The sequence below is a fragment of the Tenrec ecaudatus genome, chromosome 1 (genome assembly GCF_050624435.1).
Source record: "Tenrec ecaudatus isolate mTenEca1 chromosome 1, mTenEca1.hap1, whole genome shotgun sequence".
In the NCBI taxonomy this organism is placed as follows: Eukaryota; Metazoa; Chordata; class Mammalia; order Afrosoricida; family Tenrecidae; genus Tenrec; species Tenrec ecaudatus.
The window spans coordinates 309,513,988-309,538,997 of NC_134530.1; the positions used below are offsets into that span (position 1 = coordinate 309,513,988).

General features: G+C 42.5%; 1 protein-coding gene and 1 pseudogene across 1 annotated transcript in view; one reads left to right on the top strand and one right to left on the bottom strand.

Moving 5' to 3' along the window:
* Positions 1-25,010, top strand: part of SLC35F3 (solute carrier family 35 member F3) — a 546,340-nt gene that overhangs the window by 4,590 nt on the left and 516,740 nt on the right. The gene's annotated exons all lie outside the window — the stretch shown is intronic.
* Positions 18,598-19,033, bottom strand: LOC142427669 (RWD domain-containing protein 1 pseudogene; annotated as a pseudogene).

The window sequence follows — 25,010 nt, forward strand, 5'->3', positions numbered from 1 at the left end:
ACTCCCACCCACCAAGTTGTAAAAACCAAAACTGTGTCTAACTGATGAGTCGGTTGCTGTAGAGTCATGTCTAACCCATGGTACCCGGATGTGCTGAGGAGATTGCGCGCTCCATAGGGTTTCAGTGATGGCGGATTTTTTTTTTTTTTTTTTTGGCAAGTAGGGTGCCAGGGCTTTTTCTGAGGAGTTTCTGGGTAGATTCAAACGACCAACTTTTCTGTTACTAGGCCAGAATTTAGCCACATATGCCACAATGCTAAGATATGACCTAGGTGCTGTGAAATGCCCCTGGGGGTAAAATCTCCTGCTGAGAACCCCTACTTTAGGGCACCCCCCAAATCTGTGCTCCACATGTATCTCCTTATCCACGCAGTAGTGCTAGACTGCCGGACCTGCCCTCCACACTCCTCACCTCTCTCTGCCTATCATTTTGGACCCTTTCTCAGGCCTCTGTGACTGGCTCGGTGTGCACAGTCATCGGATGCTTTAAAAAAGCCTGTTGCTTCCACCGCTAAACCGGTAATGCATGCAGGCAGTAATAAGGCTGCCCTGTAGAACACGCTTTAGAAACCAGAACAATCTGGGCAGTTTTCCTTAATGACTTCCTTTCTCTTCTCACTTTTTCACAAAGAAGACAAATTACCAGCTGGAATACCTTCTGCCCCCCCCATTTCCTTTCCCTTTCTCCCTGTGGGGGAGGAGAGGACTGTTGAAAGGTAGGTGGGTGGGCCCCTGGCCAGGATGAACCTTCTGAGTGGAGCAAGTAGGTGGCCACAGGGCGATCGCTTACATTAGGAGGGGTGATTGTCTTTGCAAAATGTTCCGTGGAAAGCTGCTTTCGATCACTTTCTGGTTCTTTTTGTTTTTTTCGAAACTGCTATTTTGGTTGGGGATCTGGGAGGAGGTCTTGTCTGTAGCGTTAAAATGAACCAGCTGTCTTTTGAGTGGATCTATTAGCACTACATGGCTCTGGTTTGTTCTGAAGGGGAAAAACTGGCTATTTTTAGCGTGCAGTGGGTTGAATCTTAAATTACACATCGAATGGAGGGTAAGTGAGTCCCAAGTGAGCCGTTTGGGAAATGTCCGATCACCCCGTTTTTAGCTCTCATCAGCCTGCTGTTGTTGATGGGGTCCCTACCAGCACAGAGTATCAAGCAAAGCCCAGCTTCGCTGAGTGGAGATTTTGTAGTTCACACTGAAAACATGTCGGGCACTGGATAGTACATGTGGTGACCGGGTTATTGCATGTTTTAGGCTCCTCCAGGTTTAAATGTTACAGAGGAGTTGTGTGAGTTGAGGTGGGGGGGGGGTTTGTGGAGAAAGACTACAATTCCCCTCTCCACATGCTTTCAAAGTGAATGGTGAGCATAGGTTGCTGATATAAGTACTAGTCCCAACTGGAACGGCCCATAGTACAATTGAATTCGTGGTGAGCAACTTCCGTTTGATTCCTCTGATCTTTCCAAAATAGTAAAGGTCAGGCCAGCTATTCAAAAATGACCCACTTGTAAGAGATTTATAATTTGGTTGCACCAGTTTATTCTAAAGTGGAACATAAGAAATACAAGACTGAAAAGATTTGAAAAGAGTTAGGGGGTGGGGTGGTGAATGATCCAAACACAGTATTTTCTCCTGTCTCAGAGAGTAGATCTCATTTCTGAATATAAATAGAGTATAACAATTTAGTCAGTATTTTTCTGAGAGTTGATGAAGTGAAAGTGCTGAACGATTATCTTTTAAGGAAGCAATGTACCCCTGAGTCCCCTCAAATCATGGATGATGGGTTATAAAGCCTTTGCATAGGGCTATGAAGGGAAAGTGAGCAAGAATAAAAATCACAATTGGATGGGTCTTTATGAGAAAAATTGGAGCAGACAACTTGTGGAATGTCTTCCTAGTTCCCAGTGACCCACTTACCTGCCCTGCATCACATACACAGGTAGGCCCTTGGCACCAGGCTTACATCAGGTCACACCTTCCTCCTCGACACTGCCAAAGAGACTATGATAGATTCCAGGACCACACTGACTCGGACGGTGACCCTCACCTAGGAGCTTGACAATAAATCCAAGAGATTTCGATCTGATCTGGGTTAGTCTTTCGAGTGGAGAAGAAACCATGAAGAATTATTCTGTCTTTCATGTAAACAGAGAGATTAGAAACCAAACCAAAAAAAGGTGTGCGCAGAAGCATCCGGCAGGTGTGTAAGGTGGGCTGGAGAGAGCTTTAGAAAGTTCCAGATTTCATGCTTCTCTCTCAGACAAGGCGTTTCTGTAGATCTTCTAAACTCCACCAGACCAACCGCTGCAAAGGCAGTAGCTCCCTCTCCTGCGAAGGCTGGCTTCTTTCTAACAGCTCATGACGCCTCTCTGACCAAGATTTCTGAGGACTGTCTATTCAGGCCCATGCAGAGCAAACGTATACAGACCGAAGCGTTTTTAGTTCAAAAGAAATTATTTCCTAATTGCGGAGACAATAAACTTCCGGAGCCACCATTTCTGGAGAGTGTCTGGGAGGAGTGGGTACCCAGACAACTCAGCTGGACTAAATATCCCCTTGATCCGTGTTACTGAGGAATGAGCTAGACACCCCCTCCATGATTTCCTTTGTTTCCATCCAGGGGTGAATGTGTATTGATGAGCAGAATAAAGGACGGATTTTATTTCATTATCTTATTGCAAGCCTAGAAAGACACTTGAACAATGAGGGACCTGGTGAATTCTTTTGGTTACTGACGGTGATAAGCCCTTGAACATTTCCTGGAACATGGATACACATTTTCCTCTCAGATAGCTTAGGATACCTTAATTTATCACAGCATCTGAGACTCTAGGCAATAAATTGCTGGACTCAAATGATTTGCAGTACAGAAGGATGGAGGCGGTTTTGGATTCTTGAGACAGAGATGTTCAGTGTAACTTCTCAAACAATTTTCTGGTTTGGATAAGTGTTTTTCATGACATTTAAGTTTTCTTCTTGTCAATCTACTATGCATCATCATGTAGTTCTGGACTAGATAAGAATCTATTAGGTAATTCCTATTTGTAAATTTTATTTACGGGGGGCTTTTACAGCTCTTATCACAATCCATACGTATATCCATTGTATCAAACACATCTGTACATATGTTGTCATCATCTTTCCCCAAACATTTTCTTTCTATTTGAGTCCCTGACATCAGCTCCTCATTTCCCCCCATCCCACTCCACCTCCCCTGTGTCCCCTTGATACTTTATAAGTCATTATTATTTTTTTCATGTCTATACCAACTCTTGTCTCATTAAACCCACTTTTATGCTGTCCATCTCACTGGGAGAGGGGCCATATGTCAATCATTGTAATCGGTTCCCCTTTATTCCACCCCCACCCCCCACCTACGCTTACCCTCCTAGAATCACTGCACCCCTTATTGGTCCCGAGGGGTTTATCTGCTCTGGTTTCCTTGTGTTTTGAGCTGTTATCTGTACCAGAATACATGTTCTGGTCTAGCCAGATTTGTAAGATAGAATTGGGATCATGGTAGTGGGGGGCAGGGCGGGGAGGAAGCATTAAAGAACTAGAGGAAGGTTGTGTGTTTTCTTCTCTTCCTCTTGGCCCTTCTGACAGGAGGTGTCTAATTGACTACTGATGGGCTTTGGATCTCCACTCTGCCCTCCCCCTCATTCCCATCTATATGCTTTTTGCTTGTTTGTTTGTTTCTTTTGTTTTGGATCTTTGATGCCTGATACCTGATCCCATCAATACCTCGTGGTCACACAGGCTGGTGTGCTTCTTCCATGTGGCCTTTGGTGCTTCTCAGCTAGACTGGCTGCTTTTTTGCCTTTAAGCCTTTAAGACCCCAGATACTATATCTTTTGATAGCCAGGCACCATCAGCTTTCTTCACCACATTTGCTTATGAACCCATTTTGTCTTCAGTGATTGTGTCAGAGAAAGTGAACATCACAGAGTGCTATGTTCTTGTGTTGAGGGAGTGAGTACTTGAGGCCCAAAGTCCATCTGCTACCATAATATTTTATTAAAAATATACGTACATAGATCTATTCCCCTGTCATTTTATATAAATGTATTTACATAAATACATGCCTGTATTTAGACCTCTACAAATGTCCTTTGCTTCCCATTTATTTCCTCTATTTCCTTTTACTCTCTTCCTGTCCCACTATCCTGTTCAGCCTTCATTTGGGTTTTGGTAATTTCTCTTGGCTACATTGCCCTTGATCAAGACCCCCGCAAGCATCCTATGTCAGCTTAGCCATCAATTTTAGTTCACTTGTTCTTCCCTTGTCCCTGGGTTTGTTGGCATCCCCCTCCTTATCCCCATCTTCCCCTTTCCTGTGTCACTCCGGAACTGTTAGTCCCATTGTTCTCTCCTCCAGATGGTTCATCCCACCTATCTTGTCCAGATAGACATGCATAGACAATAATATGCTCAAAAACAAATCAAAGCAAAACATAGCAAAAAACCAAATTGTTACAGGTCTGTCCATTGACCTTTATGAGTGTTTTCCAGTTGAGTCCTCTGGGGTACCACGCCCTGGCCCCAAAGTGCACCTTTGGCATTCCTTGGGGACTTTGTTGCTTTGCTCCCCTTACTGCTCTGCTGTACACCCTTAGTGTTTCACCCCGGTGTGGTGAAGTTGGATAGGGCACATCTCCCACACCGTGTACCCAGTGCTGCCTGCCTTAGTGCTTTGTGTCAGTGAGGAACTTCGTAGTGTCTCGTGATGGGGCCAGCCCTGTGATCCTCTATGTACATTGGCTGCTCTGAGCTGGAATATTGTCCTCAGGGCTTGGTGGGCTGGGGGTCTTCTTCTCTCTTTGTTGGCTCCTGATCAGATGCGCCTCACTTCCTTAGCTGCATCTTCAGTAATGTCCTCTGGGGTGGGGGGAAGGGGGTACCTACGTAATTGGGATTGGGGACCGACCCGCAGATGTCTCTATTGGTTCACTGCTTCATGCCTGTATGTTGCATTCATGTCTTGGCATGCCTGGTTGAAGGCTGGTCCCTCTCTCCCTCTCTTGTGGCGATATAAACAACACCCTCCCCTTGGGTGGGTTAGTGCCCTGTTCCCCCACTACCCATGCCTCTTTTTATTCTTTACCTCTTTATTAATTGGTTGCCATACGTATCCCTGGGCTGGATTTGGAACTTGCCATAGTACCTGGACCTCACCCCGAGAATGTATCTATTTAGTGGCTTTTCCCATATGTCCCTTTTGCCATTTTTTTAAAATGACCTCAGTGGATTCATATTATACTTGTCCTTTTGTGCTTGGCTTACTTCACTTAGCATGATTTCCTCCAGTTCTTCCCATGCAGCAGTGTGTTTCATGTGTTCATCACTGCTTGTTAGGGATGTGCAGTACTCCATTGTATGTATGTACCACAGGTTTAAAATCCATTTGTATTTTGATGGAAATTTGAGTTGTTTCCAATTCCTTGCAACTGTGAACTGTGTCATGATGAACATTGGAGCACAGATGTCTGGCTGTGGTTTGTTTCTTGTCTCTTCTGGGTATAGGCCCAGTAGGGGGGTTGCTGGGTTATACAGTAGTTCAATTTAGGAAATTATTTTCATCCTGTTTCATCTTCTGCTTTATAGCAGCATAGTATGAGTATAAAAATTTGAGGTTATGAGGGGCTGACCCCAATCCCAACTACGTGGACAATCCCCCTCCCTGCAGAATAATTCACTTCAGAGGACAGTATTGAAGCTACAGCTCAGGGAGAGGGAAATGTCTGATCAGAGCACACGGGAGCAAATGAAGGGGGAGGAAGAGAGAGTGGAGAACATCCTGGCTCAGCAAAGCATAAGGATGATATTCCTGCTCAGAGCAAGCAGCCAAAGCACAGAGAGGACCATAGGACCAGCCTCACTACAAGACTTGATGTCCCTCACTGACCCACAGCACTACAGGGACAAGACTGGAGACTCGGTGCAGGAATTGCACCTGATCTGACCCCACAAAACTGAGGCAAAGCACTAAGGGTGTGCAACAGAACAGCAAGGGGAACAGAGCAACGAAGTCCCCAGGGAATACCAAAAATAGACTTTAGGGCCAGTCCGTGGTGCCCCATCAGACTCGACTGGAAAACAGTCCTAAAGGTCCACAAACAGACCTTGAACTATTTATAGGTTTTTCTTTTGTTGTTGTTGTTTTGTTTCCTTTTGTTGCTTTGTTTTGCTCTGTCTTGGCTTTGTGCATATTATCTCTGCATGTCTAGCTAGATAAGATAGGCAGGATAAACAATCTGGAGGAGAAAACAACAGGACTGACGGTTCCGGGGGGGACATGGGAGAGGGAAAGGTGGGAGAAAGGAAGTGGGTGTTAATAACCCCAGGGACAAGGGAACAACAAGTGATCCAAAATTGATGATGAGGAGGGTGTAGGAAGCCTGGTAGGGCTTGGTCAAGGGCAATGAAACTGAGAAGAATTACTGAAACCCAAATGAACGCTGAGCATGATAGTGGGACGAGAGGAAAGTAAAAGGAAATAGAGGAAAGAACTAGGAGGTAAAGGGCATTTATAGAGGTCTAAATACAGGATTGTACATATGTAAATATGTTTATATATGACAATGGGGAAATGTATCTATGTACATATATTTATAGGTTTAGTATTAAGGTCAAATATGGACATTGGGCCTCTACTCAAGTACTCGCTCAATGCAAGAACATTTTGTTCTATTAACCTGGCATTCCATGATGCTCACCTTCCCAACATGATCACTGAACACAAAGCGGGTGCATAAGCAAATGTGGTGAAGAAAGCTGATGGTGCCCGGCTATCAAAAGATATAGCATCTGGGGTCTTAAAGGTTTGAAGATAAACAAGCATAATCTAGCTGAGAAACAACAAAGTCCACATAGAAGTAGAACACCAGCCTGTGTGATCATGAAGTGTCAATGGGATCAGGTATTAGGCATCAAAGACCCAGAACAAAAAAATCATGTCATTATAAAAGAGGGGGAGTGTGGTGTGGAGACCCAAAGCCTATCTGTAGGCAATTGGACATCCCCTTATAGAAGGGTCGCGGGGAGGAGACAAGCTAGTCAGGGTGCAGTATAGCACTGATGAAACTTACAACTTTCCTCTATCTTGACCCCAATTCTACCTTAAAAAATATGGCTAGACCAGAGCGTGTTCACGGGTACAGATAAGAGCTGGAAACACAGGGAATCCAGGACAGATAAACTCCTCAGGATCAATATTGAGAGTAGCGATACCAGGAGGTAAGTAGAAGATGGGGGCGTGGGGAATGGGGAAACTGATCACAATAATCTATCTATAACCTCCTCCCAGGGGTATGGATAACAGAAAAGTGGGTGAAGGGAGACATTGGTTAATGTAAGACATGAAAAAAAATTATAAATTATGAAGGATTCATGAGAGAGGGAGGATGTGGGAGGGAAGGGAAAAAATGAGAAGCTGATACCAAGGGCTCAAGTAGAAAGAGTTTTGAAAATGATGATGGCAACAAATGTACAAATGTGCTTGACACAATGGATGGATGTGTCCATAAATGATTAAAATTAAACCAATAAAATAATTAAAAACCCTTGCTAGTCCCCTATCCCAGTCACTATTGACTCACTGCTCCCTCCTCCCGCCTTCTCCCCTCCCACAGCCCTCACCCTCAGGGACCTTCAACCGCATTGCTGTCTCCTTGGGGTTGCTTATCCTGCCTATTCTTGTAGATAGATGTCAACAGCAAAAATGGAGGCGGAGGAGGAAGAAAAGGAGGAGGAGTAGGAGGCGGGAGAGGAGGAAGAGGATAAATACCATACAAATAGTTCCAAGTCTACCTGTTATGCTGACCCAGAGTAGATGGTTATCTCTCTGTTAGCTAGCCAGCAGGCCCGTTATAATGCATAAGTCCAATCCTCTTTTCTTTCAGGGTTCCATATCCTGGGACCCGCTTACCTAACACCACTCACACCCCTTTAGTCCTCAGCATTCATGACTGGAAGGTAGGCCTCCTGCAAGTCCCTATTGCTTTTCCTGAAATCAGGGATGGAGTGGTCTAGTGACCCCCTGCCCCCCGCCCCATTACACCTTTGTCCTTATTGATTAGTTTTTAAAGATGCATGGTGCTCATGGACACTATTCTTTCTTTATTTTTTTAAAAAGCCAATTTGTTATTTACTTAAAGACGAACTCAGGTAGTAATTTCAGTTCAAAGTTTGAGTACCTCCGTATAGTCTCAGGGAGTCTTCTTTTCTCAACCAGTCCAGTGAGAATTCTTTTTAAAAACTTCAGTTCTGTTCCATATTTTTCTTCCATCCTATCAGCGTCCATATGTCGTGATGTTTATTACAGCGGCCACTTGGGGTAGCTGAGCAGCACTTCTTTCTTCTGGTCTTCGAGTGGAGAAGGCCGTGGTTTGTGTAGAGTGTAGACTGTTATTCTTACAGTGTCTTCGGGTTCCTGTTTTCCCTTTGGCTCTGGAAAGGCACAGATCAATAGTTGTAACTTGGTGACCACTCCCAGCTTTTAAAACCCAGACAGTACTCATAAAATCGGGATGTGCCGTATCAGCTTTCTGAACTCTATAATGCCATTTGACTGAGTTGTTCCTTGAAACTATGGTCCTGAATTTTTAAACCCAGAATAACAAATCTATGAGGCGCTTGGTTATGTCTATGGCGTATCCATGACTGCGTTTCTTATGAATGTGAATATACATATGTGTATACTTATATACACATGTAAACACATAACTTCATTTACATGCATACACATATACGCACTTGTACTCATAGAAGCATATATACATACATAACTTTTGCTTGTTGGAGGATGATATGTGTCATATCCTTTATTGACAGCATCCTTTTCTCTTGTGTGCTTCTTACTGACATCATCGACCTTGGTCCAACTCTGCTCTCTTTAATCCATTTAATGTTCCTCGTCCCATCACACACCACTCCCTCCTCAAAATTTCAAATTCAAGCAAGTCAATAAGGCAGAAAGAGAAACATAACAGGTTTCTACTCTTTCGAGTGTGATTCCATCTTCTGCCCCACCACCATCTCTGGCAACCACTAATGAATATTCATTTCTTACTATACTTTTTCTTGTCTGGTTATAAAAGTGAGGTCATACTATATACGTCTTGTGATTAACTTATTCCAACAAACATCATGTCCTTCAAATTCATTCATGTTTTCAAAACCTATTACCCTTTCTGGCTGCATAGTGTTTCATTGCATGTGTCCACATTTAAAAGAAATTCTTGGCAGGCACAGAAACCCCTTTTACATTAGGCAAGCAATTTATTTTACTCACTGTTACGTGGAAACTTTTTACGTAGATTTATCTGATTTTATGCAGTGGGTGTGTTTTCAGAGTTCTGTGTCAATAAAATTGATATAAATGAAATCAACATTTTGAACATTAGGAAAACTAAAAAAAAGCACACTAGGAAAACGACCTAGTACATCTGAGAAGGAGATACAGCCAGAATATTCCTCCGAAGTGGGGATAGTAAGATTTTATCTTTCTTATTTTCCTCCTTTTCAGGAACAACCAATTGCCAGACCATGTTTTGTAGGGTAGAGTACCAGTGGAAATGCAAGAAACCTCGTGTGACATGACCTGATATGTCGGCTGCACCAAAGAGACATATGAAGCTGTGGGGCTGGCCCCAGGCCTAGCAGGGTTTCCTTCTGTTATGCACAGAGCACTCTGAGTTGACGCCCACACTACAGCAACTAACAACAGCAAGGACCTCTGGGAACTGGTGTTGATGTAATTGCATCACCCAGTACGGATCATGTATTTTGTGATAAATAGATATGTGAATTTTAGGTGGGCCTCTGGAAGGTGGAAGAACACTTTCAAATTAGACTCTGCCACTTTCATAACCTGAGAAGCCCATGGACCAAGCAAGGGCTTAGAAAACCATGAAATTCTAGATCCTTCTCAGGAAGAGATTACTTGTGAACTACTGAGAAGAAAATCTGCAAGTGGAAATGACTGTGAATGTGCATGGACTTATTTATGAATCACCCATGCAGCTATTCAGTCAATTCTCTTTCCATTAGCTAGCTATCACATAGTTCTGTCCTTCCAAAGGGCAATAAATATACTCATGCATGATGTAAGCATGTACTGAGAATGTGGCATAGTGGTTACTGCCTATAAAACTATAGAATAAGGAAAGGAGACATGACCTGATCATGCATTCAGTGATGTCGCCGTCTTGTCCTCGCTCTTGGGCTTGCCTATGTCTTGGGGCCTATTCCCAGATGCACCACACATTTCCTTTTAGTATCTTCTCTTCCCAAAGATCTTGGGGTGTTTTGAAGCCACATTGAATTGCCTTAAGCTAAACTCCCCGTTATATACATAATTCTGTACCCTATTTTGTTGGGTACCATAATCAGCAACTGGTATAGGTATTAAATTTCAGGGAGGTTCTTTCTCGCTTTGGGAACTTGCTCCTTATGACTGCAATCAGAGTTCAGGTTTGTTTATTTGGTGTATTTCAACCATTAAAACTTTTGTGCTATTTCATGAAAGTGCGCAACACGGAGGATTTCAAATGATGCTGGCAGTGTTCTGCTGCTAAACTGGGATCTTTCTTCTCTAATGTTTTATGCTACTGGACATTCTGTTACTTTTCAACCATTAAAAAAATATGACTTTAGAGATTTTGTTCCCCTAACTGGAGATGTAGCAGAAATAACCGTGGACCAGAAGGGGAAAGAGCTGGGAATGACTCTCAGCTCGACTTCTGTTCTCCTACACTGTTTCCCATTCCCATGGGCTCCCCTTACTTAGGAATAAGAGGCCTTGTCTAGAGAAATAGTCTTTCTCTTGACTTCTCTGCCTAAGAGCAGTAACAGTCTGATTCATATGGATTTGCCGGGAATGCTATTTGCAAGGGCGTCCCGAATTTAACCAAACCCAAACCAAGCCCACCGCCATCCAGTCAATGTCGACTCATAGCAACCCTGTAGGACGGACAGGATAGAACTGCCCTGTGAGTTTCTGTTACCGCAACACTTTATGGGAGTAGAAAGCCCCGTCTTTCTCCTGAGGAGCTGCCGGTGATTTCAAAATCCTGACCTCGCCGTTAGCAACCCAACTATTAACGCCTACACCACCAGGGCCCCTCTACTCAAATCCATTAATACAAAAAAAATGTTCTGATCCTTGTGACTTTATTTTACATAATGTCAGCAATAGTAAAAATTTGGGCATTTTTTTTACCCCCAGCACCATTTTTCTTTTGTTGATCCTATACCCACTGTGGGAGTTACATAATTTCGTATCAATCTGATAAATAGAGTGTAGGGGTGGAGTGTAGCCTGTCAACCAGGTCATAGCATGAGGATGTCTCCTTGTGAACACGGCCTTTCCATAAGGAGGGTCCTGGGCACCTCCCCCTCTCTGTGTTTCACCTTCCTGTTGGTGAGCCACTTGGCTGACACCTGCCAGAGCCTTGTGATGCTCCCCCCACCATTGGATCCACAAGGCTACACTCACTGGCCTGTGATTTACCTGCATTCTCCACCACTGCATGTAGCTGCGTGAGTCTGAAGAGGCAGTTATGGACTTATGGGCTTGATCTGAACTGGACAGGGATGTTTTCTTAATAAACAATTCCTTCTTGATGGAAAGCTCTTCCTTACACATAGGAGTGCCCTTGGATTTCTTTCTCTGGTCAACCTGGCCTGAAACACCCACTTACCCCATGTGGATACATCTAAGAATCAGGGTGCAACTACAGTAACTAAAATGTCGAGTAAGGCTGACCTGTTGGAGGACATGGTTTGCTCACAGGGCTACCACATTAGCCTTCTCTACCCGGCTTGCCAGCCTCTCTCTTCCACCCTCATTCATTCTTTGCTCTGAGCACATGTAAATCCAGACACTGTGAGAAGATGGTTATCTCTCTGAAATGAATAGTTCCTAATGGTCAGCCTGTGATCTGAGGTGGTAGAAATCAGCATGCAGTGCCCCGGAATGTCCCTATTTTCTAGTTGATGGGGTCCTTTGTGGAGAAGAAGAAGTCTTAGTAAGCCAAGGTCCCCTGGCCACCTTCTGCCTGATAACAGATGGTGTTTACCTTCTACTGGCCGTCTCTTGTCACAAAGCTATGCTAGGTACATTTCATTCTCTATTTCAGCGCAATCCAATGCCATTGAGTCAATTCCCAATCATAGCGATCCTGCAAGTCAGGGTAACACTGCCCCGGTGCGTTTCCGAGATTGTAACTCTTTATGGGAGTATTTACTACTCTTTCACTGCTCCTGGAGAAGGATGAAGCTGGTGGCGAGGCAGGAAGAACCAAGGGGCTTTATGTGGCCTGAGTGCAAACCACAAACTACCAAGAGCTTCCATTTGCGTTGAGCAGCCCATGAGCATCATTCACCTCCTGAGTTTTCCAATGAAAACACCACTGTTGCTGCCTGGAGATAGAGAAACAACAAAGGAGCAAAGAGGTCTAGTCAAAGAGAGGATGATTTTTGCTTTCAGATGAAAAAGAGTGATGGAGATAAGGTAGTACCTCATGGGGTTTCCTTGTTTAAACAAGGAAGATTTGCTTCTTAATAAAAGGAGATATCATCCACAATGGACACAGGGAGGGTGCTGGCATGCTACAATGGATTAAGGGGGAAGTGTCCACTGAGCAATGGAGCCCTGGTGTGGAGTGGTCAAGCGTTTAGCTGCTAACCGAAAGCCAGCCGCTCTAACCTGCAGTTGGCTCCACGGCAGTAAGATGCAGCAGCCTGTTTTCATCCAAGTTACAGCTTGAAAACCCTATGGGGATTGATATGACTGGAATGGACTGGACAACGAGTTTGATTTTTTAATATATATTATTACTCATTGAACTGGGAGTGGGAACAATTGATTGATTTCAGAATAAATTCTCCACGAGGTCTGAGCAAGGAGTATTGAGGGGAAGGCAAGAGTGGGGCTTGAATTTCAAACAGTATTTTTTTGTGTGTAAGAAGCTGCGTGAGTAAAGCTGATAATTCTTAGGGAAGAGAGATGACAACTGCTTTATGAAGCTTCTGTAGACCATTTTGTGAACCTCTTCGACTTATTGAAGCATTTATTTATGTTGGGTATCTATCTAGGACATTTCAGGGTGTTGGGATGTGGAGCTGTGGTCCATGGTGGCCCCCAGTTACTCTTGCGTTCTTGTGTTTACTCCCTTATATCCTCACCTCCCTTCAAGGGTGTGCAGACCTGCAACTTGCTTCTGACCAGTGGACCAGGACACGTAAGGTGATATCAGTACAGTGATGATGTTGTGCTACATGTGTTTCCACTGCTGTGTTAGTCTGGGTACACTAGGGACACAAATCCACAGAAACTCATATGTATAAGAGAGAGTTTTAAATAATGGGTAAGTGTACATCAAGAAAACATCCCAACCCAGTGCTGTCCAAGCCCATAAGTTCAACATTAGCCCATATCTCCAACACCAATCCACAAAGTCCTACTCCATTTCACAAAATACACGCAATGATGCTGAATGCAGGAGGAAAGCCGAATCAGTGAGCATGTCAGCATCTCAGCACTGGCAGGGGTTTGTCTCCACATGACTGCTTCAGCACCCAGGGCAGCATCAGGGTAGGTCCATGCAGGTTCTCCTTGGGGATGGCTTGCAGGAAGTGAGCCTTGCAAGCTGAAGCAGGGAACTGGCTAAGGCAACTTCACCCAGGTCTGACCATCAGAAAGCAAGTCACCCAAGAACTAGAAAGGGGAGGCTCACTGAGCCATTTATCCCTCTGCCCTTCAATTAACCCCACAAGTGTTTAGCAGTTAGGTTGGCACAATAAGAATTAACTATCTCAACTGAGTTAGGCACGGTTCTCTAGAGAAACAAAACCAGGACACTTACAATGATCTCTATCTCAATATCTGTCTATATCATCTATATCCATATCTGTATAAATAGGTTTATACAGGGCGAAGGAACATAAGTTAATTAGGCCACACAGCAGTATAGAGGGCTCAGTTCAACTCACTTTCATGGAACAGTTAATATACTAGAAGTTCTTTGACTCACATGGGCTGCTGGGTCCAAGGTCTAGGAAGAAGACAGCAGAGTCCTCCCTCGGGCAGGGAAGGCAGAGTCTGCCCACAAGCAGCAAACAGCAGAGTGGGTTAGCAACAGTCACTAGCTCAGGAGCTCAGCGAAGCAGGCCTGGATGGGTTATTGACCTCAAGCAATGCAAAGGAGCAGGATCCACCAGCAGCACGGGGAAGCAGGCCTTGAAGGAATCTCAAGCTCTAGCAACACGATTCATGATCCACGGGTTGGCTTGGCCCACAGGTGGTGTAGCACAGAGGTTGAGGCAGAGAACTTGCTAAAGCAGCAGCACACTGGTCCGATCACTAGAAAGCAAGAAAGATCGGGCGGGCCTTTCAGAAAAAAAATTCTCTTTGCCCTCCAATCAAACTGCATCCTGATTAATCCCACATGCTCCTATTGGCCAGGTTGGCACAGTAAACGTATCATATCCACCTTGTTAGTAAAGTCCCTCAATACATCCTCTCGCCTTCGCCAACTTTTAGGAGGCAGTTGGCTATCTTGGGAGGCCCATGTGGCAACGAACTTCCAGAGGCTTCTAAGAGCTCAGAGGGCTCTAACAGCTAGCTAAACATTAGAAATTTCTCAGTCCCCTAACCACAAGGAAGTCAATGCTGTGGAAAACAAGTCAAGAAGAACAGTGAATCATTGTCAAGCTTACCCTTCAGATATGAACCCAGACTGGTCAGCACCTGGATTTGTAAGACTCTAAGCAGGGCTCGTTCATTTTGTACCCAGGCTACTGACTCACAGAAACTGAGGTAATCAAGGTGGGGGGTTTTATATCAGGGGCAGGGGGCCTTTTGTTTGCCAAGAGCCATTTGGATTTTTATAAATCACTCACAGACTACACTGGTCAAACATTTCATTAACTCGACCCTGTTGTACTGGCTGGAACTGCTTCTCCTGGGTGAGGTGTGTGACATTAGTTGATATTGATCATTTCCAGGGCCTTCCATGACTCATGAGCCAGACTCTTCTCATTCCCACTCGATGGCAACAAGGTGGCAATAGATAACGAAGACAAGGTGAGCCAGGAGTGTCCAACTGCACCATCCGAATTCTATTTGAGCCCTTGGTATCAGCTCCTCATTTTTTCGCCCCACACCCCCACCCTCCCTTCCCCATATCCCCTTGATAATATACGAATTTTTCTTCTTTTTTCATGTCTTACACCAACCGCTGTCTCCTTTCACCCACTTTTCTGCTCTCCATCCTCCTGGGTGGGGGACAATACAACGATTGTTGTGATTGTTTTTCCCTTACTCCCCACCCCCCTCCCCTTACCCTCCTAGTATTGCTGCTCCCCTTATTGGTCCTGAGGGGTTTATCTGTTCTGGATTCCCTGTGTTGTGAGTTCTTATCTGTACCAGTATACATGTTCTGATCTAGCCAGATTTGTAAGATAAAATTGGGGATAGAATCCTTTCTAATGATTTGATTTTAATAAAATCGAAGGACAAAATCCATAAAAAGCCTACTGATAGATCAGGATGTTAATTTTGATTTTTAACCAGGAAAGAAGTCAGCAAATGGATCATGTAACAAACAATTCAAGTAGCAAAGCCACTTACATTTCCATCATGTAGCTTATTTTCAAAAAGATTTTTTTTAGTGTTGACACCTGTAACAACTAACATTATTCATAAAAGAGATTATATGCCAAATTCTCTCTCTGGCAGTAAAACTTATGAATAACATTATACTATGTGAAAAATTTATTTAAGACATGCAATCTAATAATTATGCATATGTTTCATAATTTAGAGTGTTAAGTATTGATAAAATTTGAAATAAATATCCCACTCAGAAGATAGTTTTGAACACTTAGAGATATATGCTCACAGGAAACACAAACAATACATTTTTATTTTTATACTTATTTGTACCTAAGAGAAGTATGCTAGGGGGACCAATGGGTAGCCCGTGTTTTACAGAGAAGTAGGCAAGGGAGGAAGGGGACACTAGCAATATCTGACTATTAAGAAGCGTTGTTCATGTATTGGATGAGTGTAGATACCTAATCAGTATGATAGTGAGATTCTCTCACATACATTTAAAAAGCGATGCCACTTTAATGTAACACTTTAATATTTCAAAATTCTGGAAATTACCTCTCTTATAACTTTAAAATTTGGGAGAAAGTTCAGTTAAGTAGAGTGCGAAGATACAGATTTACTTTCAAAAGTCATTGATGAGGAGCAAAATACTTGCAGACTGTGATGAGCACCTCTCTCTTTTCTGTTGTTGACTGGGCATCTTGTGCACTGTCTCTGGTCATCTGTCTCCTGGTAGGTTGCCAGTGTATGATAATGGAGGGCAGCAATCATGAAAGTATAGCGAACCCATGGTGAGTTAATTTGCTCAGAAAGCTGGGGTGCAGTGGGACATTTCCTGTGCACTGGGGTCAGAGAAGGGCTCTCTCTGAGGTGATTTACTACATAGTTGCTTTATGAATCAGTCACTCAGCCTTACTTTGACATAATTGTGATAATAGTATATTTATGCAGACTTCAAGCAGACCCCTTACTTGAATCTGCAGTTTCACTCTGAAATTGTATAATAGAAGGATTAAGATTACGGATTTTTGTCAAGCACTGCCGAGTTTAAATCCCAATCCCAGTTGAAGGGAGTGTAGTGGTGATTCAGTGGTAGAATTCCTACCTTCCAAGCAGGAGATCTGGTTCAATTCCCAGTCATTGCTTTCATGCACAGCCACCCCCATCTATCCGTGGGGACTTGTGTGTTAAAGATGATGCTAGGTTTCAGTGGAACTTGCAGGCTAGGATGGAGTAGGAACAACTATTGCCCATTGCCTACCCAAAATCATCTAGTAAAATCACTTTGGATCTCAATGTTCTAACCCCTTTATACATGTTCCTGCTCTAGATCAGGACCATCTTGATGGCAGCTAACAGCAGCACCTGGTTTACTTCTTGGGGGAAAATGATTCACTCTCTCTGAACCTACAGTGACCACTCCACTTTCCAGGTGCTGCAAAGATTATGAGATGATACCATGCATGAAAAGGCTTTAACGCAGTCCTGGCGCATACACAGTTCCTATGGTTATATTATTTATATTGTTGCTGTAAGTATTTTTGAAAAGAATCTTGTCAACAGGATTCCTTATAGGACCCTTTTAAAGAGAAACCTTTTCAGTTATGCCTTTAATATAATTAGAATTTAAAAATCTGGACAAAGCTGTGTATTGCTATATCAACAAGCTGTTATTGTGTAATATTTCCTTACAGACAATGATAAAATCTCCGTGACTTCCAACAATGATGACTTATTTCCATACTCACTACTCTGCTTGTTGGCCTGGCTCCAGTAGATCTGCTCTATTTCAGGCTCTAACTCAACTGGACTTGGCCCCAAGATATGGATTATACATACTCAAGACTGCTGTCTGTTGATCCTTAGCAAAAAAAAAAAGATTGAAGGGGCAGTGATGATCAAGTACATGTCTGTGGTAGTTACATCATCTGGTGTCAATTTGGGACTTGAGAGGATTAAGAGTGAAGGGGTGGAGTTTAGTCTGTAAATCCGGTCATAGCTAATGAGGCCTCTGTGTGAGCATGGCCTTCTGAGAATTCTGAGAACTCCTGTATTTTCCTCCTGGGAGGTGGGAGACACACTCCCTCTCTGCTCACTCCCTGTGAGACATTTTTCAGGAGAAGCCCGTGAAGCTGCCCTGACTCACCCAGAGTCCTGGACCTGGAGAAGCCACGTGGTGAACCCTGACATCGCTGAGATGCTTACAATGCCACTGGATACACAAGACTTCCCACTCACTGGTTTGTGATCTTACTGCATTTTGCGTCATTGCCTGTGTTTCGTGAGTCTGAAGTGGACTTTATAGACTGGTATTGAACATATGGGCTAATATTGGACTTAGGGACTTGATCTGGACTGGACTGGGATGTTTTCTCAATATTCAATTGCTCTTGTATATAAAGCTCTTTCTTATCCACATATGGGTGTCTATGAATTTGTTTCTCTAGTTCACCCAGGCTAACACAATGTCCTTTTAATAGAGTGTAAGAGGAATGAATCCAGATGCACAAAATATGTTTTAAGCCTATATTCTACTACATATCTTTTAATAAAACATCAGCACAGCAGGATACCATGGCCAAGTTCAAATAAAGAGGTAGATGTGTACAGAGACTTACAGGATAGCAATGAAACCTACCACAAGTGAAATAAAGTAGAATTTTGCAATAGGTTTACTTAATTTCTAGTCCTGGCTCTGCCATTTACTAACTGGATTTTCCTGGTTAATTCCAGCCTGGCAGTGTTTTACCTTTAATAGACAATGAGGGAATATGATAAGATCATATTCTAAATTCCTCCCAGGACTATCATTTTTTAAAAATTTCATAGTCCGTTTATTAAGTTCAGGGATGAAAGTTATCAGAAGAATATTCTCTTGAAAGTGAAATTTTCTTAGAAAAAAGGAAGGGAAATCAAAGCCCTCTGGCATAGCCACAGATGCGGTCGCAGTCACACCTCTCTGCAAACAGGCCGGTCCTTTAGTCGGTGGAGTCACTCACTGGATCAGCAGGACGAGAGTCTGGCTCAGCCTCATCATCTGCTAGCTCCAAATCATCCATTTCCTGGAACAAAGAGTCATCGACTTCCACATTATTGCCAGCTTCCTCCAAGAACTGGATATCAGATGTGTCAAGATTATGATCTGTTTCCGTTGTTCCCCACTTACTTTATTTTTTTTTCCTGCTGTTCCTCCTCTTTCATTCGTTTCTTTTTTCACTTCCAAGAGTTCTGCATCAAATTTGGCCCTCCAGCTTCAGACGTTCTCCATTGGAACAGGAGTGCCATGACACAGTTGCTTTTTGGCTTCTTTCTTTTTCTTTGTTTCCTTTGGGTCTTTTGTCCTACTTTTTATTTGGTCTACTTTTCATTTAATTGTTCTTGCACAGCTGCTACTAGAATAAAGATCATTACCATGCCAAGGTTTTCTTCTGCCTTGTAATGCTAGTAATGTTAAAATGTCTGAAACATCATTTTCTGCTGGATTTTCATGTGAGAATATTTCATAAAGGGGAGCATCATCTGGGCATTTTCACTGTATGTTTACTTGACCGTGCTCTGGACAGTTTTATTTTCCCCGGGCTCCGATGTCACAGTAATGGTGAAGCTGGGTTGGGGTTTGGATACTGCTGTGAAGGAGTCAGGGTCGAGGGACTCCAGAGCCTCTAGCTCGTTCCGGTGCTCATCGCGGTCATCCGTCACCGTGACCTTAGCCGCTGCCCATGGCTGGCCCGGACAGCGAGGCGGCGCGCTGCAGCTGGTACTGTGCTTGCTCCTGGAAAGTCCATGGCTGCTGGCCGGGCAGAGGCGCAGGCTGGGCTGAGAGGCCCAGGGCCCAAAGCTAGGCCAGGCTTGTTGAGCAATAGCTCCACGCCAGCACCAGAACTACCATTTTCATGAATCTAGGATGTACTTCCACTATTTTAGAAAGGAATCAGTTCTGTTAGTGACAGTTTGGGGATAACAAAAATTGGAGGGTCTAATCAAGGATCTAATTCTATCTAGAAAATTAGCCAACTCGGATTCACTTGTTCAGTTTTTTGGAGGGAATGCACGTTTTAAACTCTCTGATACTCAGTCACTGGGAAGGGACCAGATGAATAGGAGTTACTTTTTATTTCATTACTCTTTTTTCTTTAGGTACATTGACAAAAATTGTGCTGAGTTAAATCTTCATTGATTCATTTTGTTGAACAAAAGTACTTAATGTTTGCATTTTTTTTTATTTTTTATTTTTTTCCCTTGTCCCTAGGTTTGTTAACAACACTTCCTTTCCCCCACCTATGTCCCCCAAGAACTGTTATTCCCATTGTTTCTCCTCCAGATAGTTTACCCAGTATATCTTATCTAGATAAACATGCAGAGATAATAATATGCACAAAATCAAGATAGAGCAAAACAAAGCAACCAAAGAAAATAAAACAACAACAACAACAACAAAAAGCAATGACAAAAAAAAAAGCCTGTATATAGTTCAAGGTCTGTTTGTTGACCTTTAGGGGTATTATCCAGTTGAATCTGATGGGGTGCCACGTCCTGGCCTCAAAGTCTATTTTTGGTACTCCCTCAGGACACCCTGACTCTACTCCCCTTGATATTTTACACAGACTTTCTGAGGGCTTAAAGATTTATTCCAAAATAGAATCATTTTGGAAGCAAAATCCAATTCTTATAATACTTAATACAGTCATTCAATAAACATTTATTAAGTGGAGATTATATATTATATATTTATTATAATCCAGAGACACACAAAAAGTAAACAAATGTCTTTACCTTTGTGACAGAATCCATGGCAGTAACAGCACCAATAACCCCCAAATTATATATAGTATCTGTTCTTTCATAGTGTATTACAACCATATTTAGTGCGAATGACAAATCCTAGCTTAGGTTAAAATGAGAAGCAGATTGCATACAAGGTGACAGCAATGGGTTTATTGATTTCCAGTAAACAGAGTCATGTTAGAAGTCCAGTAAATTAGTTGGAGTTACACCTCAGTGAAGGGTCTTCTACCGGGCCCTTTTAGGAGCTGAGGAAGCTAGTAGTAGAGGAAAAATAGAAAAATATTACCGTCTTCAGAGAGAGATCACTTTAATTAAAACCCCACTGTCTTGATTTATCACTGCAAGCATTATCAGTCTAATTGATAGGGGAACACACAAGACATTTTCTAATAATTTTGTGTATTTCCAGGCATGTGTGGAATGATAAAGGAATATGTAACTTTATAAACGTTCACCACTCCTCACAACTATGGCTTTAAAAATATTGCTGCTGTTGTTGCTCAGCTCACAGCTCACATCCATCAAGTAAATTCTGGCTCATAATGACCCAGTAGGATGGAGTTGGAGGCCCTCTGTGGGTTTCCAGAGCTGTAAATCTCTATGGGCCTAGAAAGGCTCTTCTTTCACCAACAAATCAGCTAGTGGTTTTGAACTGCTGGCCTTGTGGTTAGCACCCCAAAGCATAACTCATTACACCAAGCCAGTGTCAACTCACGGTGACTTTGTGGATAAGGAAGCAAAATGTTGCCTTGTCTTCTGTCATCTACATAATAGTTGATATACCTGAACCCGTTGTTATGGTCATTGTGCCAATTTGAGTCTTGTTTCTCTCCTTGTTGTTGACACATTATATAGTAAATAGAATGTTCTTTTCTAGCGATTAGTCTTTCCCAATGAGCTGTCCAAAATGACTGAGTCAAAGTCTTACCATCTGCATGTCTAAGGATTTGTTTTGAAGACAGATTTGTTTGTTCGTCTGACAGCCAACTGCCACGAAGTTGATTCTGACTCAAAGTGACCTCATACAGGGTTCTGAGGCGTTGTAAAACTTTCCAGGACCAGATCGCCTCGTCCTGTGTGTTTGAACCACCAACTTCGAGGCTGGCCATTAATTGCTTACCCAATGTTTGCATTTTAAAACATTGCAAGTAAGAGAAAATATCAATTTAGGTTTCCGATGTAATCGTTAAAGAGCTTGCGGATGTCTGCTGACCACAGGGGATCTGGTCCTGGGCTCACACGTTCTACAGAACAGACAGGAACTGAAGGGGTAACCACGAAACTAACCAAGGTTTGTTGGCCCCCAACAACTTTGAATAAGTTCCTTGAATCCATGGAAGCTACTTGCAAGATCAGCCGGTGATAGTGGTGAGCAGGGCTCTGGAGATGGAGCTGAGAACATAAATCTGGCTGGAAAATATATCTGCAGGTGAAGAAGATAGCCAATGGAGAAGTCTTCAAAGAATGTTAAACGGAGACCAGCTTCTGTCAGTGAACCCTTTATACGTTTGTAAGGAGACTGCTATAGCCCCAGATGTAAAGCGCTTTATCCTACCCTTGGAAAATATTATTGATCAGCGGTATTCCGGGGGGGAGGTCACCACAGGTTAGACTGGAAAGCTTCCGGCTGTCCCCCGCCTTCATTGCTGCTGCTATTGCAGTACGAGGATCCGTTTTCATATCTTGGAGAAGGAGAGCAATGGTTGCTGCCTTTTTCTTTTTCATCTTAAAGAGCTCGTCATCATTTCCTACGTGACATCCCATGGATTCAGAAGGCTGGTGTGAGGAATCGGAAACCATATAGGAAATTCTGATGCGCTTTTTCTTATCCCAGGTACTGTGGTATTGAGTTTGCCTACACTGGTCCAATATCCCCTTCCCAACAGGGCTTCAAAAAATTAGGACTAGGGGCTAATCAAAGATCATATGAATGGCAGATCATTATGTCCCGGGAGGATTGATTGATAAGACTCTACCATAAATGAAGAAGGAGATTTTGAAGGGGAGTCAAAGGCAGATAAACAAGCGAACAGACAAAAACCATGGATGCAGGAACGGGCTTGCTCTAAACCCCAGCTCCAACTTAAGAACGATTAGTTCTCACATCATGACCCTGCTTGCTACTTGCTCTCAGGAAGGGAACATATACGATCTGGGCGCTATAGCAACATGTGATGAAGAAATTAGGTAGTATTGGGGTATCAGATAAAATAGCATCTGGGATCATAAAGGATCTGCTCCAAACAATCAGCCATTTAAGTGAGATGTCAGCTAAGTCAACTAAGATGTCAATTAAGAAGCACACCATCCTACCTTGCAAGTCTGGCTAGACCAGAGTATGTACACTGGTACAGACAGGAACTGGAAACACAGGGAATCCAGGGCAGATGATCCCTTCAGGACCAGTGGTGAGAGTGGTGATACTGGGAGGGCATAGAGAGGGTTGGTTGGAAAGTGGGAACCAATTACAAGGATCTACATGTAACCTCCTCCCTGGGGGACATACAACAGAAAAGTGGGGGAAGGGAGACGTGGGACAGAGCAAGATATGACAAAATTATAATTTATAAATTATCAAGAGTTCTTGAGGGAAGGGGTTGGGGAGAGAGGGGAAAAATGAAGACTTGGTGCCAGGGGTTGGGTGGAGAGCAAATGTTTTGAGAATGATGAGGGCAACGAATGTACAAATGTGCTTTACACAACTGATGTATATATGGATTATGATAGTAGTTTTATGAGCCCCTAATAAAATGATGAAAAAAAAGAAGCACACCATCATTAGTCACCGACAGATTGTAAATCACATTAGTTGAAGTTGAAGGGGAAAATAGTGTCAGAGCCTAAATTGTGAGATTCTAGTCTGTGAAAGCCTGTGGATGGCAGTGGGAGCCTGATACATTTGTGGAACTACATGGGGAATAAGTCTCTGCTGATCTCCCTCTATCCAGAATAGAGGGCTGGGAAGAAAGTAGTTACTAAACAGACTGCATTGGAGAGATGAGTATAGAAGATCAAAGGGATAAGCCACATTTGAATCGTTAAAACATTGTCAGTCGATTCCCTCTCTGGTGCATGCTGGACCTGATCTTGTTTTAAACGTTCCTGTATTTTTGCTTTGTTCATATTAGAGTTTATCTCAGAGGTGTTATGCCATTGAAGGTCACCCTCCTGAAGTTGTGCTATATAGATTTTTTGATTTTTGGTATATGAAACCCAAGATTGATGAATCTATAGGGGCAGCAAGAAGTATAAGGGTTTGGGGGTAGAGGTGGGGGGTAAAAGGGAGCCGATGTCAAAAAGTGCAGGAAGGAAAAGATTGGAAATTGATGGTGATAGCAATTCTACAATACTGCTTAACATGATTGAACTATGAAATGATATGATAGTTATATGTATTAACTCCCAATAATAAAACTAAAAATTAAATTCTATTATTGATTAATTCCAACTAGAATGACAAAGTTATTATTGACTATATATTTTTTCTTTTCTTTTTTTATTATTAATAAAACTTTTTATTGGGGCTCATACAACTCTTATCACAATCCATACATACATCAATTGAGCAAAGCACCCTTATACATTCGTTGCACTCGTCATTCTCAAAATTCACCTTCCTCTTGGGTTCCTGGAATCAGCTCGGTTTCTCCTTTTTCCCCCCTCTCCCTCCCTCCAGGCTTGACTATAATTTATAACTGTCGTCTCTATGAATTTTGGTCTACAGAAAATTGAAAATCAAAGTGGAAGTTCATTTCAAGCTCACTACTATTGTATTTTGGGCTGTAATAATTTTCCTCCTTCTAATACAAAGTCAACCCAATAACAGAACAACTTAGTATAATGTGCTGAAAAAGGACTTGATTTTTGAACTTGATCTTGATTTGAGGGCAGTAGAACTAGAGAAGGAGAAGATGCCAATGGTTGGAAAGTAATAAGATCGCTGAGAAGGATCAGGGCACAGATAAAATATAATGGTTATCTTGGGCGGTGTAAGACTTTTAGTTTACTTCCAAAGCACATAGATATAATTGAAATAATCTGTTGTTTTGATACTCATCAACTCATTTTGTTTTTCTCTTTTGTTAGCATAAACAGAGTTCAGCACAAAATGCTTTATTTTATTTGGAACACTACTCAGTTTTTCAAAATTGTAGGATATTGATTTTCCTTCAAAGTTCATTTAGAGCAGTGTGTCTTTGGATTCAGATGTGTCTTGACTATTAAACGGGAGTGTTTTTTTATTATTCAAATGTAAAGTGAATTTTGTCCATGTGAGTTTCTTCAGTGATGATTTAGAGGACAGAAAATGTCCAGAGTTGATATTCAATTTCTTACTCTTCCAAAGCGTTTAGACTGAGTTTCCCACACATTGTTTGCATACTTTAAAAGAAACAGTCACAAATCCACTCATGTAATTAGGTGATTTTCTTGATAACGATGAGTTAGTCAGAAGGGTTATATTATTGAGAATAATGCATATGGTTTTATCTTTTTTGAAAATTACCTTCAGACAAAATAAGTACATTAAAAAATAAATTGTTTTATTGGGGGCTCTTGTATCAAGCACATTTGTGCATATGCTGCCTTCATCCTTTTCAAATTATTT